Genomic DNA, 8,926 nt, shown 5'->3' on the forward strand with positions numbered 1-8,926 from the left:
TGGAAGCCATTCCCCGTGATCTCTTTATTTGCTGCAAATAAGCTTTCTTTGTGCAATGATTTAACCTGGTACAGTTTCTGACTCACCAAGGAGCAAACTCACGTCGGTTCTGTTACACCCTCACCTTCCTAAAAGAGAGATTATAAGGGGTCTGGGGTTATGGAGCGTCACCCAGGAATCAGAGAAGAGTAAAGGTTCTGCAGTGGAATAGCTGACCCTGACCCAGGGAACTGACCGCTCCTCAGGAAATTAATACTAAGAAAGGTCACCATCCACCAGGTGCCAGAAACAGTTTTGAGATTTTTATTTCTATCACTCGCTGGCACACAGGAGTGCAGGAGCACCTGGCTCTGGGATTCCCAAACAGACCAGACTTCACCTCTGGCCCCTGACAAAATCCACAAGCAGAGAAACGAGTGGTGGTGAATTAAAAAAGGAATTTATTTCAGTGAGGCCAACACCAAAAAGACTGCAAACAGCTCAAAGACTGTCTTCAAAGTACCGCAAATACTTCCAGGTCTATACAAGGAAAATGCGGGGCGATGGCAGGTGGGCAGTGAAGGTCAAATGATCACTGTCTCGGTCGCGGGTGGGGCCTTGCTCGCTCTGAGCAGTCCTTACTGCGTGAGCGAGTAGTTCTGGCTCCCACGAGGGGATGCTTTGCCCTCGGGGTCTTCCACCCGAGCCGAGACAAGCTGGAAAGAAGCCAACTAGAAAGTTTGAGGTCAAAATGGAGGCAGCTTTCACCACCTCTTTCGATTCCCCAACCCCAGGAAGCAGAAGCAGCCGTGGGTGCAGGGGAGGCTGACACTGGGCGAGCTGAGACGCGCAGAAACTCTCAAACCAGGCGATAGGTGACCCCACCCCACCCCAAGACTCGCAAACCACCCTGAAAGCAGAGTCTCTCCCAAAGATGCACACCCCTGCCATCCCCCTCCATACCTGTATACTCTGCCCAGGCCTCTTTCCCCCTAAACCACCGGGTCGCTGCAGGTCCCAAGCGGACCCAGGAAGTTTGGAAGCGCCGGAGAGGCGGAACTGACGCACCTCTCCCAAAGCAAATTCAGTAGCAATCTCACACTCACCCAACGGAAGTGCCGGCGAGACCACAGAGTCCCGAACTACACTGCCCAGAATGCAGCACGAGATCCGCCTTCCTGAACGGAAGTGCACGGTACCACAGAGAGCGTCTGGATGGCACGTCCCAAAATGCATCGGATCTACCTTCCGGAGCGGAAGTTCATGCCACCACACAGGGCGACTGGACTACACTTCCCAGAATGCTGAAGGCAGAACATTCTTAGGTTGACGCTCCAAAGCAGGTCTTCCAGCTGTTGGGAGCTCCTTGTCTCTACTACCCCCAAACGCCAGAAAGGAAGGAATCACATAGTCTCGATTTCTTGAGTGCTCATAGGGGTTTCTACATTAAGAGTCTGCGTTCCCTCTGCCTGAGTCCTGTGCGAAATGATTCCATGAATACAACTTCCTGAATTCGGAATGCCTCCCAGTTGTGACAGGAGCATTGTTGGAAAGGGAAGGGGTGAGGAGAGAATAATCTTCAAGAAATCAAAGGGAAACGATTGCTTAGGCGACACTAGTTGATTGAAAGGAGGATGGTGTTGAGTATAATCTGATGATAGGAGGCTAAAAGAGAGTTTAAAGGAATGGGTGGGGTAGAATTTGGGAGAGGCGGTGAGGAGCGAGGAAGTTACGCGCCCCTACTCCAGACCCTGATGTGCCCCAAGTTTAGTGGGAAAAACAGCATAAGAGGGCCAAAGTGGAAGCTTGTCCTCATGGAAAATAGCTCTTCCCTCACTTAAACTTTTCATTAAAACTATCCCTACTTCGGAGGTGAAAACGTCAAGTTTCAGTGAAGTTACAAAATTGTCCACTAACTCGAAGCAAGCGGAATAGCTGCAGAGCTTGACATTGGCGTTATTCTGATTCCCAAAGCTTATGATTTAATGCTAAAGCACTGAGAAGGATTCTGTAGGTGGGGGAGTATATTATAGCATTAAGAGGTTTTTTCCCCCCTTTTTTTCTGGTTAAAATATCTTTATTATAGTTAGCAATTTTAAAAGATGCATGTTACTGAAAACTAAAAATAGTATGAGGGAAATAAGAAAAAAAATGCACCTAGAATCCTTCTCCCTGAAGAAAAATTTTGTCTCCACATAAACTTACATATACCTATCAACATACATATTCAACTTTTAAAAATGAAGTCTCATGTTCTCTTTCCATTTTTCTAAACTCGGTATAACATAAACATTTTCTAGTATCAGTCCCTGAAAATCTAACTCCTTCCAAATGATGGCCATATGATGTTGCATTGAATGGATTGAGAATGAAAAACAAAACCCCTGATGTCCGGTGAAACAGTATTACATACTGGACACTGATTTAGAGCATACACAGCATCTGGGAGGACAGAGTGGAGGCCCACAGGTTTCTGCCACCTAACTGGGCTTCAAATGTCATCTCACCATACCATGAAGCCAATGACATCAGGATGACAGGGAAAATGCATAGTGGCAAAGCAGCGCACATGGCAGCCAAGACCTATTGCAGAACCTTCTCTTGTTCTGGGCCCCAAAAGCTTTCAGGTCATTCATAAAAGGCAAAGTGGCACACCCCAATTAGGACTATATTACCTCTAAAATCTAAAGAAGTCCACTAGATATTGTACCTCATTTTTGTGGGAAGATGTAACACATTCTTCACCGAGAAGGACAGTTCAACATATACCAAAGAATGCCTGGAAATTTTACTTCAGGTGAAGGCTCCCTGAATATTTCTGGGATTTATTCCCACCTTCTTACAAGCAAGTCGATACAACTAAGGTAGTTCCTACCTCTTGCTCACCAGATCCAATCAGCACAATATCATCAATGTGCCAATTGAGAGCAGCAACAACTCATTCACTGAAAAAAAAAAAAGTCTGATTATTTCCTCTCAGGGCATAGTCACACTGGTACAATAGCCATAGGTCCCTTTGGGGTACTCTGGAGAAAAGATTAACAGCCCACACTTTTGCAGTACAGAAGTTTCCATCCTCAAGATGACCTGGCCTCTCCTTCACCCAAAGGATTCTGGCTTTCTAAACTGGCCATGTCTAAGAATTGATTTAGGAACTGTGACCCTCTGTTTTGATTATTCAAGTTAGACTTCTGTTTACTTGACCTAAAACTCTGCCACCTGTGTAGATCAAATAATAATTCAGTAGACTTTCCATCTTTTTATTCACTAGGGACACCAAGATCAACAAGGAAATGTAGAGTTATTTTTAGAAAACATATTGTAAGCCCTGAGGGGTAACTATGGAAGCAGCTGGAACATCAGCAGCATTCCTGGTTTTGGGCTATTGAACGCAATGGCCGTGTGGGAGCAGGATCCCATGATCCCCAGGGGCAGGGTATAGATTAGGAGCTATGAAAGAATGTAACCCTCAGTCCCCACTTCCTATGCCTGACAATTGCGAGCCCAAACATCCTGTTCCTCCCTTATCCCATGACTGACTCCCTGCATGCCTACATGCAGGGGAGAATGCAAGCCTGCTTAACGGCTTCAAGATAGTTGCCATCCCTTTGTACTCCTTTCCCACACTTCTAGGCATTTGTTCTTGCGTTTCTGGTTAAAACAAAACAAAACAAAACAGGGCACCTGGGTGTCTCAATGGGTTAAGCCTCTGCCTTCAGCTCAGGTCATGATCTCAGGGTCCTAGGATCGAGTCCCGCATTGGGCTCTCTGCTCAGCAGGGAACCTACTTCCTCCTCTGTCTCTGCCTGCCTCTCGGCCTACTTGTGATCTCTCTCTGTCAAATAAAAAGAATTATTAAAACAAAACAAAACAAAACAAAAGCTATGTGCAGACTTCAGCTGCTCCTGCTCTGTTTTGCAAGGCAGCCTGCATGGCCACTCAGATTGTTGTCTGAGAACTTTATTTCAATGTGCAAGGAAAGTTCAAGAAGCCAGTGCATGACTTGAAACATTCAAGTCATTAATAGTTGAGCTGGAATTTGAAGCCGTGTGCTCTTTTTTCCCCCCGCTTTGTCCAACATAGTTAGGAGCAAACCCCTTATACTCTTTAATGTGACTGATACGTTCTGAGGTCTTCAATAGTTATTTCCTTAAGAGTATCAAATGTGTATTTCATACATGTTTGTTATGTCACACCATGGCAAGTGCCCTATTTTGCATTGGAAGTAGAGTCATTAGTGCCTTTGTATCTATTAAGATTCAAGAATGAATTCTAGAAAACACAATTCAGAAAATTTCTTCTAAAGATTTTGTTTCTCTAGGGGTGTCTGGGTGACTCAGTCAGCTAAGCAGCTGCCTTAGGCTTGGGTTGTGATCCCAAAGTCCTGGGGTCAAGCCCCATGTCAGGCTCTCTGCTCAGTGGATAGCCTGCTTTTCTCTCTGCCTGCTGCTCTGCCTGCTGTGTGCTCTCTCTCTCTCTCTCTCTTGCTCTTTCTCTGTCAAACAAATGAATAAAATATTTAAAATAAAACACATTCTGTTCCTCCAGAACCATTCTTGGAACAAAAATCTTTTTTTCAAAAAGATTCAACCAAAGAAAAAGAATTATTAGGAAGTAATATAAGAGATTTATTCCAAGAATCTGGCTCACTAGATTGTGGGGTTGGCTTGGCAAAGTAAAAATCCCTAGGACAGGACATCAGGAAGGCCAAAATGGACCTCCTGGGCACAAACTAAAGATGCTACCAACAGGCAGAATAATGGTCTCTTACAGGGAAATTTCAGCTCTGCTCTGCTCTTAAGGACTTTCAACTTGTTGAATCAGGCTAACCCAAATTATCTAGGGTACTACACCCTAGTCAAAGTCAATTGATTCTGAACTTCAATCACATCTACAAAACACCTTCCTAAAACCTAGTACTTTGACAGAATAACTGGGGACTGTAGTCAAGGTGAGCTGCCACATAAAATTGACCATCACACAGGTCTTCAGCAACAAGAAACCAGTTAGGGAAAAAAATGATAGTTGGTAAGCCAGAATACTGTTTAGGTACTAGAAATGAGGTTGTAGGTCAATTTATTGAAGTGACCTTCAAGAATTATTTGAATTTAGTGAAAAACTCTAAATAGAAAATAGTATGCATTGGGGCACTTGGGTGGTGCAGTGGGTTAAAGTGTCTGCCTTCAGCTCATTCATGATCCCAGGGTTCTGAGATCAAGTGCTCCCCCCTCTGCCGCCTCTCTGCCGCCTCTCTGCCTACTTGCAATCTCTGTCAAATAAATAAATAAATAATATATATATTTTTTAAGATTTTATTTATTTATTTGTCAGAGAGAGCGCGAGCGAGAGCGAGCACAGGCAGACAGAGTGGAAGGCAGAGTCAGAGGGAGAAGCAGGCTCCCCGCGGAGCAAGGAGCCGGATGTGGGACTCGATCCCAGGACGCGGGGATCGTGACCCGAGCAGAAGGCAGCCGCTTAACCAACTGAGCCACCCAGGCGTCCCAAATAAAATATTTTTTTAAAGGGAAAGAAAATAGTATGCATTAGGTTCTTAGTTTGTAAAATTCTATACAACTCTTACTTGTATGCCTAGAGGTACTGAAGAATGCTCATCAAAATATTAATAGTGGTGAGTTCCTACTAATTCCTGTTTTCTTCTTTTGACTGTCCTCTGTTGATGGGCTTCTTTACAATGTCCAGGCATTAGTCCTGTCAGTAAAAAGATATGAAAGTATTTATAGTTTGAACAAATCTTTCGAGAATTAATTTGTGGTAAGACATGGCATATGTACCAAAATGTCAGTCTCAGATGAGTAAGGCAGAGGTTCTGATAACTTTAGAATCAGTCACAGTGTGTCAAATAATCAGGAGATATTGTGGTACCGGACTCAGATTTTTTTTTTTTTTTTGGACTCAGATCTTTAAATGGATATCCTACCAATATAGTTAGATGTTAATGACTTGGAAAGCCTCTCCTTTTTAAACACAGAGAAAGGATAATGACCTCAAACAATCCCCATCAAATGTAGGTAAGTTCAAAGCTAAGATAAGGATATCCATAGGGACCACATAAGAAAAGTGAAGTCCATGGTGACAAGTGGGAGTGAAGCTGGATGAGCTCACAAAAGCTCTGGAACTAGATACAAATCTAAGCATTTACCACTGAGTGTGGTTGGGAGGCTCGGCCTCCCACTTTGGGAGACACGAACATGAACACACGCCAGCCAGTCTCGGGTTGTCACTAGCTGGGACCACCTTGAGGACCCCTGCAACACAGTTAGGTGTAAGCCCCACCTGTAGTCTTTCCAGTTTTGAGTTAAGTACTTTTGGCTTGATCTGGTGAGATTTGTTACAAATCACTACCTTGGTGATGACTTACTAGTATTTGATGACATTTTAAAAGGAGAAAAAAATTATGGGCCATAGATTTCTGTATATCATGTATGGAGGAAAGTTAATATAGCAGTTCTGAGACAGGGATCCTTACTTAGGCCTGCTTGCAAGCCTGGATTTGGCTGGTGTCGGGGAACATGGATTTGGGAAGACTTAACTCCATTTCATTAAAATCTTAAAAAAAAATGAATCTACTAGATATACTTTGTAAGTAAAGCTCTTTAGTCAATACACTTAAAATATCACCATGGTGTCCAAGAAGAGTGAAAAGGCATACAAAACTGCTCTTTCTTCTTAAAGGTTTGGCTACTATGTTATGATCTCTACCCATGCGTTTTTTCTTCAAATCATTTCTTTTAACCCCCACCATATAACCACGTTACTACTATCTTCAGTATTTGTTTCTGCTCCCTGGCTTATGCCTCAAGATGCATATTGTGCATTAACTACAAAGACGGTTAATCATAATCATTACTTTATCGCTGTATTCAAAGCAAAAATTTCTGAATACTGCTTGAGTCCTAGTCCTTAATTTTAATCTTATCTGTTATATGATAATGTAAAGCAATCTTAATTAGGTGACTTTAACTGTAAGGGGCTCATATAAATAATTTTTCAAATACTATTGCACAAAATTTACTAGTTTGATCAAACTGATGCTGAGAAATAAAAACATAATAGAGGGGCGCCTGGGTGGCTTAGTCAGTTAAGTGTCCAAATCTGAGTTTCAGCTCAGGTCATGATCTCAGGGTCATGGGATCAATCTCGGCATTTAGCTCTGCGCTCTAGTGTGGAGTCTGCTGGAGATACTCCTTGCCAGAGAATATTACTAAGTATCAACTTCCACATTATGTATAGATATACACAAAACACACACATATACACGAGAGTTATGAATTTTATTATACTATGAAGACTATGGTCTGATTTCACAAAGTCTGTATTATGTTCTTCTAATATTACATGTCCATTACTTTAATGTCCCCATGTTATTGCGGGAACATATGAAATTGAAACAAATTCTTATTGTGAACATTTGTTATTTCCATTTTAAAAACTGACTCTGAAAAACAATCTGAGGGGTTTGAAGCGGCGGGGGGTGGGAGGTTGGGGGAACCAGGTGGTGGGGATTGGAGAGGGCACAGATTGCATGGAGCACTGGGTGTAGTGCAAAAACAAGGAATACTGTTATGCTGAAAAAAAAAAAACAACCCTGCAGTATTATCAATGTGGTTTTCATCTTTCCATTGTTTGAATCTCATAATCATATGTTCCTAGTTTGATTTCCGTCACAGTTACATGTTCACATTCTGCTATATACTCCTTTTCAAAAGATATGTATTGTCACCAAGCAAGAATAACATGTTATCTGTCATTTCTGTACAATTAATATATTTGATGAAACCACCAAATCCCCAATTTTTTCTATTATTTATTTCATGGGGATGAGGGAGAATATGGGAAGCTGACACGCTAAATGTCCTTCAAATCTGGCATACCTTCTACCAGAGAAGTTTTATTTTTTAAAAATGCTACAATTAGAAGACAATCATATAAAAGATCACACAGAAGTGCAGAAAGTTGATTGCTTCTTGGTCTTTTGGCTAAGATCAAATGTAGAAATGCAGAAATTTGAAAATCAATGATGAACTCAAAATTAAGAAAATTTTATCATTACTAAATCTGACACTTCTAATGTTACTTTGAACCCTTGCCTTAACACTGTTGAGAAAGTCCAGTTAAGCTATGTGCAATGGCCAGTTATTACAAAGTTAAAATTGTTTCAGTCTGCAATGAGAAAAGCCACAAGAGAGTTGAATTTCTACTGTACAAACCAATGGAACATGAGATCAAGACACAGAAAATAACCAACCACAGAATAGAGGCCAAGTGTATGCCAGGAGCCAAATGCAATAGGATACTATCAAAATAATGCTGTGGAATGCAGTACTGTGCATTTCTGCATTTCAATTCCTATTTGTTTCTCTGAATTTTTTTTTTTTTTGCTGGCTTCCGTTTACAGATACAATTTTTAAATATTGCATCTTCTCCCTTTACCACTACTCTCTGCCGTTTTCCAGAACTATGTGTCTTGTGTGGACCTTCCTGGGCTGATTTTTGGAGTGTTCTCTGTGCCTCCTGGATCTGGCTGTTTCCTTCCCCACAAAAAGGAAGTTTTCAGCTATTTCTTCATGTAAACTTTTTGCTTCCTTTTCTCTCTCTTCTTCTGGGATCCCTTCAAAGCAAATGTTATTATGCTTGATGGAGTCAGAGTTCCCTAATTATTTGGATAATTTTCCCCGCTCATTTGCTCAGCTTGATTACTTTTCATTACTCTGTCTTGCAGATCATTAATCATTCTTCTGTGTCATCTAGTCTATTTATGCCATCAAGTGTTTTAATTTATTGTGTTCATCTCTGATTGGGTCTTTTTAATCTCTGTGGTAGGGTCTCACTGATGTCTTTCACTCTTCTCAAGTTCAGTATCTTTATGAACATTACTTTACATTCTCTGGCATTATTACTTACATCTGCTTTGTCTTTTTCTGTGGTT

General features: G+C 41.8%; 1 protein-coding gene across 1 annotated transcript in view; it reads right to left on the bottom strand.

Moving 5' to 3' along the window:
• Nucleotides 1-1,059, bottom strand: part of LOC122913370 (zinc finger protein 226-like) — a 44,643-nt gene extending 43,584 nt beyond the window's left edge. Inside the window, exon 1 of the mRNA XM_044260118.1 lies at nt 943-1,059. The gene's annotated coding sequence lies outside the window, so the exon portion shown is untranslated. The remainder of the gene's footprint in view (nt 1-942) is intronic.
• Nucleotides 1,060-8,926: the final 7,867 nt, after the last annotated feature.

Source organism: Neovison vison, chromosome 7 (genome assembly GCF_020171115.1).
Source record: "Neovison vison isolate M4711 chromosome 7, ASM_NN_V1, whole genome shotgun sequence".
Lineage (NCBI taxonomy): Eukaryota > Metazoa > Chordata > Mammalia > Carnivora > Mustelidae > Neogale > Neogale vison.